The sequence below is a fragment of the Parus major genome, chromosome 3, assembly GCF_001522545.3.
Source record: "Parus major isolate Abel chromosome 3, Parus_major1.1, whole genome shotgun sequence".
Classification (NCBI taxonomy): Eukaryota; Metazoa; Chordata; class Aves; order Passeriformes; family Paridae; genus Parus; species Parus major.
This window is the reverse complement of record NC_031770.1, coordinates 22,127,426-22,145,992: the sequence shown is the minus strand read 5'-3', so window position 1 is coordinate 22,145,992 and position 18,567 is coordinate 22,127,426. Positions and strand designations below refer to the sequence as shown.

At 39.8% G+C, this 18,567-nt stretch overlaps 1 protein-coding gene across 1 annotated transcript in view; it reads right to left on the bottom strand.

Moving 5' to 3' along the window:
* The window catches only part of KCNH1 (potassium voltage-gated channel subfamily H member 1), a 168,377-nt gene that overhangs the window by 29,663 nt on the left and 120,147 nt on the right, over positions 1 to 18,567 (bottom strand). The gene's annotated exons all lie outside the window — the stretch shown is intronic.

Genomic DNA, 18,567 nt, shown 5'->3' with positions numbered 1-18,567 from the left:
CTCCAGTAAGGAACTCCTTCTACTGCTGATGACAGGATAATGGAATAATATCCTGGATAGATAAATTTTTGAGAAAAAACTTCCAGTTCATTTTTTAAATCACATAATGTGGAAAAACTGCACTCAGCTCATTTCATATGGTAAAAAAAGGGCCAGATTTCTGAGACTGGCCACACAGAACCGCAGGTTTCCTCAGCCTCTGGACTTGTTCCACCACCAGTGGCATTCATAAAAACAGTACAATCATAGAATAGTTTGGGTTGGAAGTGGCCTTTAAAGGTCATCTAGTCTGACCCTCCTGCAATGAGCAGGGAAATCTTCAACTAGATCAGGGTGCTTAGAGACCTATCCAATCTGACCTCAATTTTTTCCAGGGATGGGGTGCCTGCCATCTCTCTGGGAAACTTGTGCTAGTGCCTCACCACCCTCATTGTCAAAAATGTACTCCTTATAGCTAGTCTGAATCTATCTTCTTTTAGTTTAAAACTATTAACACATGTCCTGTTGCTACAGGCCCTGCTAAAAAAAGCTGTCCCAAACTTATAAACACCTATTCATATTCTCCTATTCTTATTTTTTGGAAAACATAGTTGGAATATATATGTGAAGCATCACAACATGATTGTGATGTTCCTAAAAGAAAACTGTAAGGTAGGCATGGAACAGAAGCCAAGCTTCTTAAGCCAGAGTGAAATTAAATGTTTAACAAATCGGCTGAAGCGAGGTACCTAGTGCTCAACATATCAATATGCCAACTTGATTGTATGGTGCATTATTACATTTCCAGAAATCTATTTAATCCCTTACAGATGTCATTGCTTTGTTTTGGCTTTCCTGAATAAACAGACTGAAATCTGTTATCTCATACATTTTTAATTGTTTTGTCCAAAACAGAACTTATTCTATATTGGTTCAACCACCATTTACAATGAAAATTTTACATTGTGCCCTGGCTTCACTTCTTTTAGTCTGTGGGAAGGATGAGGATGCTCAAAAGGGCTTATAAACCTGCTGTCAGCAGAGCAGGGTCTCCTCCAGTGACAGTGCCATGACAGAAGCTACACGCTGCCTTCCTGCATAGCCGCTCGCACTAAGAAATTGACTCTGGACACAAAACTGTGAAGGAAACACTGCTGCTACAAGTGGTACAAGGTCTGGGATAGGACCAGATAGGACAATAGGTTTTCTAAATTTCACTATGGGCCTTTCCTGTCCTTGAAATGGCCAGTTTAGGAGGGTCCAAGCCCCCAGTCATATGCTTCAGAGGTGGAAGTTCAGCATAGCTTTGCTGAAGTTACTGGAATTCTCTAAAGAGTTACCCAGTAACTGAAACCCCTGCTTTCAGTAGTAAGAATAGAACTATACAAAAATCTGTCAATGGCAAAAAAAAAAAAAAAAAAAAAAAGAGTAATTTTGGAAGATATTCAACCCTCATCTCACTTCACAGCTTAGCACCATTATACTTCTCTTACCACATTCTCTAAAAGAAGTTTCACGATATTTTTGTGATCACAAACATAAATGCTACAAAACATCTTTAAAGCTTTAATTGATGTAACTTCCATAGCAAGCTGGAATTGGGACTCCAAGTGCTGCAAGCAGCTGTAATTAGAGCCCTGCTGAATTCTTAGGACACTTCCAGGATTAAGTTCCCTACAAGCATGTCTGTTGAAGTGCTACATACTTTTATAGCTTTTAAAGGAAAAAAAAGGTTTTGTGACAAATTAAAAGATTAAAAATTTCAAGTATCTGACAGCATCTTACAGCAATGTTCAGAAGTTGCCTCCATGCAGTTATTACTCTGACTTTATTCACTGACCCAGATCACTTCCTTACTGTGCTGGATTTTAAAGCCAATGAGAGCATAGCCTTTTCACATTCACATTTTGCTCAGTCTGAATCTTTAAATGTCCCTATTTTATCATTAAAGATAAGTCAAAAAGTCCTACTGAATAGCAGTGCACAAATGAGTAATTCTGCTACCTATTGGATTAATCTTTAATTTTTCTTCCCCATCTGAGGGATGCTTTAAAGCATCAGATGAGGCTCAGACCTGCAGTGCCAACCTACTGCAAATTCAATACATTACAGTTCAGTGGAAGTATGCAGCACAAGCCTGCATTTTTGAGAGATGTAACTCTAGGGAGTGAGAAGTAGAAAGAACTCACCTAACCCATTACCATTCTGTCCTGCCTTTAAAATCCTATCAAAGCTGGTGAGGAAGGCAAGTGTGTGCACACAAGTGCTGTTCTGGGTCTCTCTTCCTGTTCTAGAAAGGAGCTCTTTTGAGGTTTGCTGGCCCAAAGTGTAGATGTTCAAAATTTGGATGAGGATTTCCGTGGAGTTTTTAAAAGTGCAGATATGGAGGGGTTTTGTTTGGTTTTGGGTTTGTTTTTTTTTGTTGTGGTTTAGTGTCTCTGGAAATCAGGTCCAAAACCAAAACTCAGCACCAGAGAGGCATATGGATTTATTATGGGCTTATGGGTTCAGAAGCTAAATGACCATATCAAAACACTTCTTGCAGATACACATTGGATTTCCTAAGAAGTCTATAAAGTCTTATTCCACTACTGTTCTGGTGACTCACGAGAATGCAATGCCAATTTTCTTCATTTCAATGCTTTGGCATTTAAGCAGGTAAAAGGTCCTGCTCAGGCTCAATAAACTGGGAAATACAGGCCTTATTGCTCATCCTTATGAGATGAGCATAAAGGGTACAGCTTTTTAACTTTTTTTATAACTGCATTTGTTCAATTGCTGCTGAAAAAGAACCCTCCCATGCTTAAACTAGCAGATGTTTTTTGCATGATTTGTCCTCAATTCACACATAAGATACAAGAAATGCCACTGCAAAAGACAAAAACAAAAACCAGCTAGGACAGAGCAAAGTGAGGGGACATCATAACTGAAACAAGATTATGCCTTGCGTGCATGACCCTTGTGTAAAAATACTTCATTTGCTTCTGCACGATGCTGCCCCATAAAAAGGTCAGATCTACTGTATTACCAACCTATAAATAATTCAGGGTTACAAAGCTTCTTATCTGATGTTGAAAATGCAGAGGACACACAAGAGTGCTTTTTGAGCAAAGTCTTCATAAACCTTGAAGATCAGAGAATATTAAACTGTGCTGCCTTTACCCCAACCCTGAAGAACCCTTAGCCTACAAGAGGGCAGGTCCCTGGCATCACTTGCACAAGGTCTCAGGGAAGATCCACTGCAAAGCAGCTCAGCCAGCCCAGGTCCTGACTCACAGGCTGAGTGCACAGCCTAGGCTGGGCTAAAAGAGACAAACCATGGGTTTGCACGGGGGCTCTTTCACACCAGACTTTGTGCCAACAGAAAAGAAGAGCCCATGTTTCCCACAATGAGTTTTAGTCTAAATGCTTGAGAGAGGAAGATTCACTTTTATCCCAGTACAGACACAGGTATCTATCAGAAATAAGGCCTATATTAACTCCATATGTCCATACTCTAAACCCACATACTGCTGCACCTGAAACATGAATACATTCTGCTGGCAGCTCTGAGGCCCACAATCCATACATTGCAATTATCATGTAATGTTGCCACTTGCTTTCACTTGTTCCCTTCACAGAGAAATTTTAAAGAGCAGCATCAGAATTTTTGTTTTCACAACTATTCCAAGTATTTTAGCAAATGACTTTTCATTTTGTTGAAGTAGATCTGATGTTAAATATCAAAAGGCTAGCCATTTTAGAGTATTTGTCATCTTCTGAAAATTGCTAACAAGAATCAAATCCTCTTTCTTTTTTTCCTTACTAGTGACTTAGAAAATTCATTCTGATTCTGAATAAAACAAGGAATGAAGGAGATGGCTTTGAAAATAACTGGACTTTATTAGCTAAATCAAAGCTAATTGCTTTTCTTTATCAGTGATGCTTTAAAATATTTGCAATAAAGCAAAAATACACCCTTAATCTGTTTGAACCATTTTTTCTCTTTATATATTTTCCCAATGTTTTTATGGATTAAAAAAAATGCATCAAGATGAAACATCTGTTTGACCTTAAAGCATACAATCTGCCCATTGTCTCCTATGGAAAACAGAAATTATATTGATTTTCCAGGGTTTTTTCCTTCTCTGCAATGAAAAATTGAAAATTACTTCAGCATGCTTAGACCTTAGCCTAGACATGGAGGGCCCAGCTGGCAATTCTGTAGGCCACATTGATTCTTCAGGATTTTCTCTATCTGTTCAACTATCTTTTCCCCAGAAGAGATTTGGAACAGCTGGAGGGGATGACTGCTCAGCACTGACAGGTGTCTGTGTCCATTCCTACACCCCAAACTACAGCCACTCATCCACTTTGGTGGCAGGAGTCGGGTTATGAAGCACCTGAGATGCAGTGCAGCAACAAAGAACACATCAGTGGGAATGTGGGGGGAGATGGAGGGGGAGCACGATCCATCTCTAACTCCTCATGGGGATGGATCTGAAATACTTTTATCTGAGCATGCTACTATCATGGCTGACTGTTTAAATATCTGCTGTGTGCTCTACAGGCATGCAAAAAGAAAACTCCTTGGTTTAAGAGAAGGTGTGCTATACAGCTATCACACAGAGACAGCCTGAATTGAATTACCTCCTCATGTCTTTGAGCACATGTGTAGAGAAATTAACTACCTGCCTACCTGACCAGAAGCAAAACATGAGGGAGCCAGTTCCCTGCCTCCTACTCTGATCAACCACCCACCCAACACAACAGGGAACAGCTCCACTAGTCAGGCCAAGTAACAAACACAATGCTTCTCCTGAAAGCTGAAAATTACCATTTTCTTGGAACAAAGTGGAGAAGTGATAATTTTTTTGGATGGCAAATCCTTTCTAAGGTGCTGTGAGGAGCAGCACAGCTACATACTGCAATTTATAGAAAGATGATGAACTGTGACCAAAGCCCATACTCCCCAGGTTAAATCACTGCTTCTACAGGATGGAATTCTACCAGAGACCCACCGCAATCAATAGATTCTCATGGAATTACAACCCCAGAACATACAGCGGCAGAGCAGCATCTCAAATGGGAAAAGGAAAAGGAAGAAAGCCTACAAGCAGCAATTGTAATGACTTTCATTTTCTCAGTATTATTCTTCCTTTTCACTTGTTTATCTTGTTCCAAAATTCTTATTTCTCATACAAAACAGGAAAGTGGGTCCCAAATGCATTATATAAGTGCCTCAATAATACAGTCTTAAAAATTTTAAATGAGTGCTTACAATGTTGTTTTCATTTTATTTTGGTGAGAGAAAACATTAATATTAACGCAGGGAACACAGTATCATTTTACATTCATTTTGTTAGCTGTTAAATTGCTGCACATTCCCCACTCACTCTTATTACTCATCGCTGTTTTCCTGCTCCCGTGGTAGCTGTAGGAGTGAACTCTTGGCTGCTGTCTGTCCACAGCACGTAGCTGTCTCTCAGTCAGCTTCAGAGCGTTAGCAGTCATACTCTGATAAATCTGCTATGGTAGGAACAGGATTTGGACTCATGTTACTTTAGCAGGATCAGAACTAAGCCTTGAACCCTCCCATATGTTATACACACACACACACACGTGCCAGAAAGCAAAATACCTTCAGTGCTTCCAGAGCCCTGTAACACCTCCTCTTTGCAATATTTGTTATAAAGACTATTAGGCAATTCCATGGTCCTGTGTTGTGTGAGTCACAGAGCAGGGATGGACGTGGAGTTCGAACAAGTGGGACAAAGGGGTCCGACCGTGGCGCCACGGCAGAGCCAGGGACAGTGTGTCTGCCCAGGGAAGGCACAGCAAGGGATGCTGAGCACGAGGCATCCTGCCAACAGCCTGACCTGTCTCCTTGGCTGCTGCCACACACCAGAGACTGGCTGAAGCAAAGGTGTCTGCAATGCCCAGCAGGCAGCTAAAAAGAACCGACCCCTGTGAAGAGTTCTGCGGGTGGCAGCCCTGGCAACAGCACAGACTGGGTCCTGGGCTGCATGAAAGCCTGGGGCTTTCCAGGAGGCTTTCTCCTCACAGTCCCTATGCTGAATACCTGCCCTGGCCAAGCATCCTTCCAGGTGCATGGGAGAGGAGCACAAAGGGAACACCCTGGATCAAACGCCTCGTGTGTATATACCCTTAACACATGATTTGGAGAAGAGGAATGCTCACCACAGCCCACATGTTAATTAGTTTTGCCTTAGAGAGTCAATATTCTCACTTATCCAGCTGCAAACACATGGTCCCTTCTATACACTCTAGAAATGGTGTGAGAGCAAACACTGTGCCTGAGATCCCAAAGCACAGGACAAAATTTGCCTTGAGGACTTCTATTCAAGTTTTCTGTCGTCTGTCTCCAAAGGTGACTGTGGCTTCATGTCAGCACAGACAATTTGGACCCCCAGGTGGGGTGGAACTGCAGTTACAACGTGAAATCAAAAGTAGGCTTGTAGGTTCTACCTACAGGTATCTCATACTCCACAAAAGCAGAGTTATACAGAGATAAATTATCACCACAATATATAAAATGGAAAAACCTATTTTTTGCAAAACACACAGCAACAAGAAGGATGTAATGGATACTGCTTTGTTTTTGAAGAAAATATTATTTTTTGACATATTAAAGTACTTCAGAAGACAAGGGAAATCTTCTGCCACCTCTAATCAGATGCAGATGCAACTACAGAATAAGTAATGACACCAATGAATATAAAATCTAGAGCAGTTAACTGCTTAGCTGAGTGGACAGTCCACTTGAACATTTGGGAATCATACTCTTTTTTTCAAACCTAGCCAGTAACAGGCACACAGGTACACAGCAAGATACTGCAGAGAGACTTGGCCTCAAATGCCTGGCTAGGTTACTCAGTTAATAATAATTATGCAGTGACTTGTGAAACTTAAGATATCTGAACAGCTAAACCTTCCTGCAACATTACAGTGTTGGCAATTTACTATTTCTTCACTATAAGGAAAAGTATTAATAATGCATTTTCTAAATAAAAATGGAATAAACAGATGGAAGTAGTCATTGCAACCAGTACTTAACATTTTGCCTTAATTTGTCTCGGTCTTAAACCCCTCATTTATAAGAAAAGAGGGAATGCTCTAAGACGGCACACCCCAGGCACACAGCTGGCTTGCGGGCACAAGCTCTCCCACAGGCAGTGCCTGACCTCTGTTTTCTCTACTAAACCATAAAACTGCCATGCAACTAAACCAGATGTAAGCAGAAAATGCCTGATGATCCACCTGCAGTTACACTTTGCATATTAAAGGAATTATTAAAGAAGAATAAACAGTTGGAGAGGGGCAGTTTTAGAGTAGGGCAAATGAAACTTTTGAGGTTTCCCTTCCCCCCAAAAAAGCTATTTCTGGCTTTGCTTTAGAACTGGCTGAAAGATGTCAGACATGCTAATTCCCTCCCCCAGCATCAACTCCAAGAGGAACAGAACTGCAGCAAAAAGAGGAGCACAGACCAAAGCTGAGCATCTGCTGCGTTAAGTGGGAGCTCTGCAGCCTCCACAGCTCTCCTCACTCCTTCCAACCCCCTCTGCCCTGAACCACCCACCTCTCCTGTGAGCCACTGCTGTGAAACATGGTCCCTCATCCTCTACTTCTCCTTCCAGACCTGCAGCAGCTTTCTTGGAGCAGAGTTGACTCCTCTGCTGAAAGGTGTACTGCTCTTCTGAATTAGGAGCACCTATCCCCCACATGGTTGTCAGTCAAGCCTGAAATATTTCAGGTACTCTTCTCAGTAAGAAAACACTGAGCACTTGGCTATCATTACTACAACAGAAACTGCTACTAGATTGGGGAATCATTTTGGGAAACCTCAAAGGTCCAGCAGAAAAAGGTCAAGCAGAAAAGAGAAGCTCAGCTCAATCTCTTTTGTAAAGCCCTGGGCTGAGTATTGCTGTATTTTCAGTTTCTTTCAGTATTTGTTATTTCTTTTGGGACCTGTGTGTGTGAAAGGATAAGTCTATAACATATACATACTTTTTTCCAGAAGGCACCTTTTCAGGGAAAATGCTCACTGAGCTCCAAGTTAAGAAACTGTGACTTCCATCACCGTCCCAAACAACATTCATTAAAATGTTTGTGCCATTTGTCACATCAGCCACTGGCTGAACATCCCCTCCCACCTCTTCAGAAAGCAGGAAAGCCTCATTCTGTTTCTGAGGAAAGCAGCATCAGTGTTTGAATTCAACAACAGCAAACAATACTCATTCCTGTAGAAAAGCAGAAGCAAATCTCATGTGCTACCTGTGTAAGCATGTAACACCTATCTAACCATGAGGCAACACACTTCCTTCAGTGTGTCCCCTCAAAACACCTGAAACATGTCCCTGCTTTCTAGAAAACCATTCTGCAGGCTCTGGTGAGATGCTTCCCAGCCCTCCCACAGAACTTGCAAGCTTTCTTTTCAGCTCAGTGGCAGGGTTTTAGAGGATGAAAAGGCTCTTGTACAACAGAAAGGACCATCAGTGTCATGCTGCTTCTCAAATATATGCCACAGAGATGTTCTCCACAACTAAGGACTGATGTATTTCGCTTCAAAAAAAGGAGTAAAAAATTCTGATCAAAATTTTTTTCTGCTTCTCACAGGAGGCATTTTCAGAACCATTGCACTAGTATGGCACAGCTGCCCACACTGAGCTTGCAACAGAAGGGCAAAACAACAGGAAAGAGGATGTCAGTGGAAAAAACCCACAGTAGATAACCTTCCACAATAGGCAATATCCATTTGTGTGAGAAATTGTAGCTATCTCTTTAGTGCAGACCTCAAGGAAGACAAGAACTAGCCTGTCTGGAGAAAATTGAGTACCTCTATCTGCAGGGTCTAGAGGAAACATCCACTGGCACACACCTCAGCACAGAGTCAGTACCTGCCACTGAGATGTCATTCAAATAATTTGGAAAATAACTGTAGATACATCACTTCTGTTGCATTAGTCAAGCTGACAGCTCTTGCTTATAAAATATAAATAGGATAGATAACAACAGGATTAGTTCAGTTTCATCTAACTCAGCACTGTTAATATCTTTTCATAAAAATGCACTCAGGAGTCTGCCTTGCAATCATCCAGGCATAACTTTGTTATCATGAACTAATTATTATAGACAGTTTGCAATGGCTACACATTTCTGTCTCTAGTAAACAGATTAAATCACTGAAAGATGTCTACAGCAATAATCATGCAAGACTGTTACGGTGAAAACTCCATTTGCTAATCTTTTTTCCTAATGTTCTGAAAATCACAAGCAACTGATTCACTGGTGAGGCTGCCTGTACCAGTGAACACTCTAGGAATGTCGTAGGGGAAAATGCTGACATCTTTTGTGGAAGAATGAGAGAAACATAGCCTCAATTTTGCAAGTTTTACCTCACCATGCTAAAACAGTATCTCAGTGCTAGAAGACACACCAAGTTAAAGAAAGTTCATTGTCTACCACTACACACATGATCAAAAAACACAAATATGAGCTGACACACAGGACAAAAGAGAGTGGACAGCTCACAGTAAAGCAGCAACAGCACTTCCAGTGACCAATCTACCAATGTGCTGTGATGTAAATGAAAAAACCCCTATCTCACTGATGGATGATTTTCTACCTGGGCCTCACCACTCTCCTATAAATTCCTTCCTGGAATTTACTGGAGTTGATAACCGCCCAAGAGGCAAAAAGCAGGCACACCACCCATACAAACCTTTTCCAAAGCAATTCTTTGCTTCTGGTGTTTTGGCAGCTCCAACTGAGTGACAATAAATCACAGCTGTTGGCTGAGTCAAGTGTTGCTTTAAATGCCATTGTCTGTAAAAACTCATACCAATTTACTGGTGCTATGCTCTGATGAATGGAAGACAACAGTGTTGAAATCCATTTTAGAGTGACACCTTTACTGTCAGTATTTTGTAAACAATGTAGAGGCTGATCTGGGTATCAAAGAGGAGCATGTAAATATTTTGTTACAGCATTTGTTGATGGCATTTTATAGACAAATAAGTAAATTATATGAATGTATATACATAGAAATTGCAATTAAAGGTCTTGGTTGATTTGTTTCAATCTCTTTGTTCTTTGAAGTAAAATTCAGTCTTGTAGAAACCTCACAGTACTGTGAGCACTTAATTGGAAATAGTTATTTTCCATCATTTGCTTTGATTATCTCCCATAAAAGCTTAGTTTTTCTCCTGGCGACAAAATAAACTCAGTGCAAATTTCCAGACAGTAGTAACACATATCTGCAGAGCTTGAATTATAGATTTTTCCAATATTCAAAAAGCAAAAAGCAGAAGTGGGTTGTGTACACGATGAACAGCTTTTTACCTTGGTATTAACCTGAGGCTTGAAACCAGACCAGCTCGATAATCCGAGAGTTTCCTAGAGCCACTTTTATGAAAAGGACAAAAAAATGAACGCAACTGAGTATAATAGGACTTGGTTTTATCACTCAATTGTCTAGAAATTACCAGGTACATTCACACTACTGTTGGAAAACCATTATCATTAACAACCATATCGATTCCCACTTACAAAGAAGTCTTTGAGAAAGATAATTGCGCAGCCTGACTAGACAATTCCCTTTTAACCACACACAGAAATACGTGGCATTGCAAACCCCCTACACAACAGTGTGCTCTCTACCTTTGCTGTGAGTGAAGATGCAGTAGAGAAGCACTCTGTCCTTTTGTGATCTATGGTATCATTCATGTGATGGCATTGCTTTCACCCCTACTGCCCTTCCCATGGGACTTTAGCACAGGCTTAGAAGAATAGCATGTGGTATTTGTCTGCTCACACTTTGTGTCACCAGACTACATCCATCGAGTGTCTCCGTCTTAAACTGACAACCAACTAATGGCTCTTGCTTTGGGATGTACACTTTCCCTAAAAAGGGGCTGTTGGTATTGTTCTGCAGGTCCTTTAAAAGGGGAGACTGTGATCATGAGGTGCTTTGCTGAAGAGAACACTTTGTGTCACTTAGGAGTCCTGCTCAGATTTCATCAAAAGCTTGGAACAAATGGTATGGTTTTTCCAAGAGTCTGGTTGCATGGTGGAACAGACATCCAAAGAGGAGTGTAGCTGGTCAGGGGTGCTGATAACCCACTCAAAAAGGCAGAATCTGTTGCTAATTTTGATCTTGTTGCTGGTCTTGTGCCTACTGCCTATTCCTCAGCTCAGTCTGTTCTGAACCACCCGAGGGAGGAAGAACAGCTATCAGGCCAACACTTGACCCCACCTACACAAAATCAGCAGACAGTGTATGTTCTTCCCAAAGCAAGTTTTAAAGAAATTACAGACCTCCCTGTGACTATCTCTTTCCTGGAAATAAAACTTCTGAGCTATAAATGTGAAAGCACAGACCACTAACAGTGTCACCCTCTTCAACAAGGATAATTTGCCAGCAAGTCTTAGACTCTAATTTGAGAAGGAAAGAACATACTTAAGTTACACTGCAGGTTCAACAGTTCATAGCAGATTTATCTCAATTTCAATGAGAAAAAGCTTTTCTCTTAGTTCTTTTATAATGCTTATTTGCCTTTTAACTAGTTTTCCTGCAGGCATATACTATAAAACCATAAAAGTGGGTTTTTATACTGCCATATCTTAAAAGTTGTGTGTCTGCAGCTACCTTAATGCTATTCTTTATTGAAGTCAGCACCATCAAATTTATCCTTTCATCATTTGTAACCCTCATATAGCTGATACAACTGCACGAAGATCCAAACACATTTATTTTCAATGCATCTACATTTAAACCATTTATTTTGCTTGACTGCTGACAGTCCTACACAGTAATAGAAAACATTTTTGATTAGCTGAAATAAAGCACCCTTCTAGCAAATGAAGTCTTGATGAGGGTGTCATTTTCTATCATTGACTGAATTTGTTGAAGTTCTCAATATTTAAAGTTGTTTAGACTAGTTGTTCATTTGGGCTGAAATTTTATTCTTTTTACATATTTGTACTACAGTTTATAAATTACTTCGATCCCAAATGGAACATCTAGAATGAGGTAACAGAAATATTTTAGTTGTAGATTCAAAGGTTTACAGTGTCTGCTTCTGTGTGCAGCATGGAACCAGAAAGATCTTACCCACTGGAGTTTCTGGGATTACATTTTTTACTATTTTAAACCAAGACCTTGGCTTCTGCTCTTCCGCAGTATAACATTTCCTACTCATCCTCCTATCTATTAGAGCCACTCAAAACTTATAGTTCCTGCCCACACCATCACCTCTCTGGTGATGTGACACAAACCAAACATTCTTCCCTTGTTCTTTCCTCCAGGCTAGACATCCCCAGCTCCCTCTGGTGCTCCTCACAGGACTTATTCTCCAAACCCGTCACCACATTTCCTAAAGACTACACAGAGAATCAATAAAAATCTAAAAATTGAATGGCCTAAATAACTCTATGAGGATTCCCTTTCTGTTCAAAAATGCAATTTCAGCTAAATACACCCTACACATGTTGGGCCTTACAACTCAGCACTGAGATCTGCATTGTCATCAGCATCCTTTACTCTACAGACTTTACACATCCTTTTCACACTTTCTCACTGTGCACTGGAACAGACTGTCCAGAGAGGTTGTGGAGTCTCCCTCACCAGGGATATTCAGGAATCTTCTGGGTGTATTTTCATGTAATGCGCTCTAGGATGACCCTGCTTGTGACCCTGCATGCCAACTGGAACAGGAATTCACTTCTCCCCTTCCCTCAGGGGAAAGGAACATTTCAAGCACAGAGCAGCAGAGAACTTACAAAATCTCCCTGAAAAACTCATGGCCTCTCCCTAGTTCTGTTCATCTCTTATGCTCTCCCTGGCAAATCAGTGAGTCCAAAGAAGAGGGATCACATGCTTGGTGGACTGCAGGTGCGTGGTCCACCTTAGGGAATAATGGAAGGGGATTTGACATTTATGATTATGGCATCAAGTTTCTCTTGGTATTTAATTATCCACAGTCATCTTTACTTGATCCCAAATACTATTCTAAACATCAGCTCCATGTTGCATGAAATGCCTCTGCATTCTCAGCACTAGAAAGTTCCTGCACTGAAAGTACAAGTTTTGTAAGCTGAATGGGAAAAAAGAGTAGATTTGGTGTGCAGGGATGGAGGAGGGAATAGGGAGAGATGTTCCCTAGCAAACAGTTCTGTGCTTCCCTATCTATAACATGACAGCCATGCTTTGGGAAACACTAACAAGATCACTGAAAATGGATTAGGAACAACATCACTCTTCTTTGCTGGGTTGTGCTTTAAATATGCAAAATAATAAAAGTCAATTCATTTTGTAATCAATGGAGAGTTAAATCACAAAACATATTTTTATCATCTCTTCATTGGGAATATCTTTGCATTGACAAAACATTAAAGCATACACTCAAAGTTAGCAAACAAAACCTGCCACTTTTAATAAATGTAGTGCTAAGATTGATTTTTAGCAGGGCATAATCACCAAGATAAAGACACTGTTACTGGAAGCCCAATAAAGCTGAAATTCCTGTAACATTCCTTCTCCAGTCATGGATAAGTGGCAAAGAATTATTTAGATTTCTAAATGTTGGCTTTCTTAAAATCTGAACTGTGGTAATTTTGTTCTCTGGAACATTGGAGTCCTAATGCAATAAAGCCACGTTTAAAATTAGGTAGCAACACAACTTTTCTGTAGAATCATAAAATCGTGGAATGGTTTGGGTTGGAAGGGACCTTTAAGATCATCCAGTTCCAACCTCCCTGCCATGGGCAGGGACACCTTCCGCCAAACCAGGTTGCTCAAAGTCCCATCCAACCCGGCCTTGAACATTTCCAGGGATGGGGCATCCACAGCTTCTCTGGAAAGCCTGTGCCAGTGCCTCACCACCCTCACAGCAAAGATTTTTTTCCTAATATCTAATCCAAACCTATTAACTCTTCTTTCTCAAGAGGAGACAGAACCAATCCGCACTTTGCAATACTACAGCCTTAGCAACAAAGCTAATTTTACTAAGCTGTTATTTTTACTGTTTGAAATCCATTAATACTATCATTTTAAAACAAGATACCCTATTTTTGCATTTTAATATGCTGCCTTAAAGAATTTATTAGGTCATTATCAAATAAGAATCTAGCCCAGGCTACAGAATAGACTTGAAAAGAAAAATGGCACAGAACATAGTAATTTAACTTTCTATTCTGCAAGAGAAAGATTTCACTTAATTAAATGTCTTAAATGAAAACACACAAAAAAAATCCCTTAGCTTATTCTCTTGTGGTAAGGAATCACATTAGAGGTAAATACAATGTGCCACTCTCACTCTGTTTTCACTGTCCAGGCCAGACAGTCCATTGGCAAGAGGCAGATTTAGCACAGGGGGTGATTCCAGTGACTCACCGACTCCTCACTATTGTATAATCATGCAGAAGAAGATGCAGAGGCTTCCACACAAATTGCTTATTTGTGGAAGCAATTTCAACTAAGAGCAGAATAAGAAAGTTGGAAGATACATTTATGCAACTATTCAGGGGTGATGGATGCAAAAACACAGGCAGGACATCTGCTGCGTAAATCACTTGACTTGGTGTCTCAAGACTGACAAAAACAAGAAATGAGACATAAATTGAAAGCAATTTTGGAATAAACACTAAAAGTGGAGGGACTGTAGACATCTCAAGCCAAAGACTGTTGCACAAGTGTGTGTGTAAACATTTATACACTCAGACCTGTCTGTAATAACAGCAAGATTTGAGAGGGCAAAGGAAAGGGGAGTGAAGAAGGGAAATGCCAAACATAGTTTTTGGTCCCTTCTGGCTCTGCCAGAGCCTCTGGCTGGGAAATACTGTGGAGCACAGAACTGACTCAGCAGGTTTCAGACTTTGCACCTCAAGCATAAATACCCTCACGCAGACACAATCCTAAGTGCTCATGTGATTCCTCCAGAAACATGGAATAAACAGAGCTATAAAATAATTCTTGCCAGCAGGACAGGGAACATAGGCTTGGAAGGAAATGAGACCTCCTCCAAGTCCAACTGTGTGCTGTCACAGACAACTGCAACCTCTTCATTGGCTTTACAAGTTCTGTCTTTGACCTAATTTGACTTTTACTCATATTAAAAAGCCAGTTTCAACATCTCATCCTTCTATAATAAGAAACCTGATTTTGAATTCCATCTAAATTTATCCATGATCAATGTAAGATCTATTTGGCGTAAGCCTCACTCTTATTTTAGTAAGTAGCAGTCATTAAATCCCATTTTGTTTCCTCTTGGAATTCACCACTATAATATTTTATATCAAAAGTAAGACTATGCCATTCTCTGCTTTCAAAATGAAGAAAGCATATTGTCAGAAAACTATTTGACCACCAACTCTAAAAGAGTTGGAAGAACAGTATGTCTTAAAAGTCCAGCACACGAAAAACAATGATTAATGACAGATGCCATATTGACCTTGTTGTGGCCCATAGAGCATTTGTTGTGGCAAGGAAAATGTTTTCAAAAAGACAAATTTGGCAGCAAAGGCAGCCTTCCAGCTGGCTGGGAGGTTGCTCTGTACCTGTGAGGAAACAGTACCCTCTTCCCTATTATTTGGAAATTATTAGGAATTCTCTATAGTTTCTCCAGGTAGCCTTTGGTGGTTTCGTTTATTTTCTTTCTTTTTTGTACTATTCTTACTTATTAATTATAAAAGAAGAATCATATTTCTAAAACCAGCTCGTCACAATTTGTTTGTTTGTTATTCAAGTAAATACAAGTGGAATTAAAAAAAAAAATTGTTTAGGGCCTTTTACTGAATATTAATAATCAGTAAGTGGAATTTCTACTTAGTGCTGTAATCAGACGCCTACAAAACTTAACTGTACATGCATAAATATATATATTTACATACATAAAATGTAGAAAACAAACTTCTTCTATATGAGTGTATGCCTACATCTTTAGAACACAACAACAAAAAACATTTCCGTGAAAACCTTCTCATATCCAAAAAGTCTAATGAAAGTCCTGTCTTGTGACTACATTCTTTTTCCTGTCCATTATTTTATAATGGAGTAGCTATTTTATAAATATTATTGCAAACAAATATATTTTTTCAACATTATTTTACTGTTTTTAAATTAAAGCCTAATTGAAATTAAAAATAAAACTGATTATTTAAGATATATTGGTTATATACAGAACAGAGGATCAATATATGACCTTCAAAAGTAATGCTAAGTTGGGTATAAAATAATCTTGCTGCTTTTTTTCCTCTTCAAAACAGGGAGGAGACTATGTTATCTATACTAGTATTACTTATCATGCAAATGGGTTTGGAATTCACAAGATTAGGAACCAAAAATACTCTGCTTTTTAGGTTTTGTATTACACATTTCCAAGTATTTATAACTGTGGGATTCCTAAATGTATGAGTTGTGTTCCTTGCATAGATGCTTGTATCCAGGAATTGTGCCATCTGGGGAAAAAACACCAAACAGAGTCTTTTCATGAACTTACAGGAGCTGGCAAGCGCTGCAACTCTTGCTGTTTTATTGTGAATCTTTAAATATAAAGTGGGGGGTTTTGCAATAGCCTAGTTCTCAGAACCAAACGGTGTCTGCAAATGAAAATACTTTCAGTAAGGAAAAAGAACGACCTTGCTGTTGGTCTGTAACAGGAGGTTGGCTGGCACTCCAAAGTGTTACTTTAAATACGTGTTAAAAAAATTCTTCACCATTGTGTGAAATGAGATTTCTGGCACATCCTGACCCCTTCATCTTATACCATCTGCTCTACCTCTCCTCTCTTCTGAAGGAAGCTCTATCCCCACCTTCAACCTCAACGAGGCAGAAGAGTTTTGTGCTGCTGAACATTGGCCCAGTGCAAATTTCTCTTCTCCAACTCTTCCATCATCAATATGACTCGTTTTCCTAACATTCTAACAAAAGAAGCAAACCAGTCAAATACAAGCCATCCATCATCTGGACAGGAAGAGTGCTGGAAAATTAGGAGAAAAAAAGAATACATGGGGTTTTTTTAAGAGGCAAAAAATAAAATAAAAAAAATAAGGAAAACCACTGAGAATTCTCACAGTTATAGAATCAGAAAAAAACAAAGTAACCAAAGAGCAAAAGGGAAATAGTTTGGGGAGTGTATCTGCAGATCCATTACACTTCATTTAAGCTACTAATGCAGCCTCAGTAGGGCTTAGGGAAGTTCACCTCAGAGTTAAAGGCTGTTCAGAGCAAAATGCAGTTCTGCATGAGGATTAGATTCCATGCAGCATTCCCATCTCAGCAGAACCTGGAGGCAAAACAGTGGCAGGAAACAGCAGCAAATGGAGAAGAAGAGCAACAAACAAGGAGGAGCTTTACACCATGTTGCTGGAGAGCTAATGTCAGTCTCTGGCTGCTTCACCATTTATTTGGCAAATCTCAACTAGGAACACACTCTGCTAGAATTCCAAGTATGTTTTACCTTTCCTTCAAATTAGAATTTTAAAGACCATGCCAAAAAGCAAACAATTTATATTGTAATATTTTCATTTTATTCTCTCTACTTTGGGAGAGAGGCTTTTAAAGCAATATCAGAGACATTACAATGATATAAGGAAAATCATGGGCTTTACTGTAGAAAAATGAAGTCAATTAAGCACCTGAAAAATGACCTGAATGCTGAGATACTGAACTGCAAAATGAATGGAACCAGAGTAAAAGGCAGGTTGTTTTTGAATAGCATGATGAGGTACACTTGGAAAAATCAACAAATTAAAGCCATTTCTATTAACTTCAATGACTTACCTTCAAAGGAATATCTCAGACCAGTTGCTTATCCCCATTCCCCAAGACTAAACAGTATCTGACTTATCTAGAGGGCACCATGGAGAATCTTATTTAGAAGACAGATTTGCAAGGAGGGAAGAGGGGCTGGGAATGGAGGAGGCAGTACTGGACTTGCTGTCATTGTGAGAGAAGGAGGCAGAGCAGGCTCAGGCCACAGTGAGCAATGAAGGGTCCCTGGCCCTGGATCTGAAACTTGGAGCATCAATCTGAAAAGGCACCAGTCTGAATAAAGAGTGTATTCCAATGATGCTGTGGGGGGAAGAGTAAAGCACTTCTCAGCCCAAGTCTTAAAACCAGCTCTGTCCCTTCTGGTTGTACAGCAAAGAGTTAACAACCTTGTACTCCACACAGCTCTGTGTCCTGGGACCTGACCATTTTCCACCACAAAACCTCATTTACTCAGACTGCTCTCCAAAAAGGCTTGAAGCAGCTTGTTCCCTTCACCTCACCCCTTCCCTGTGTTCAGCAGCTCCCCAGAGCTCCTGGTTTAGCAACAGCAATAAACAGTCCAGCTCACTGTTCATTTTGCACCATTTCTCTCAGTATTGTTGGCAAAATAACTCTGATGATAATATTACTGATTGCAACCAAATGTAATTAATTCATTACAGATTTCATTTCATAAATAATTATTTTGCTCTTGCATTCTTAGACGCTTTCAGAAGTAATAAATCAATTAATAAACATAGTAAGTGTCTTCTTTTTCAGTGCTGACAAGGTACAAATTTTGTTAATTGTAAATGTCAAAGTCTGTCATTAAACTAGTA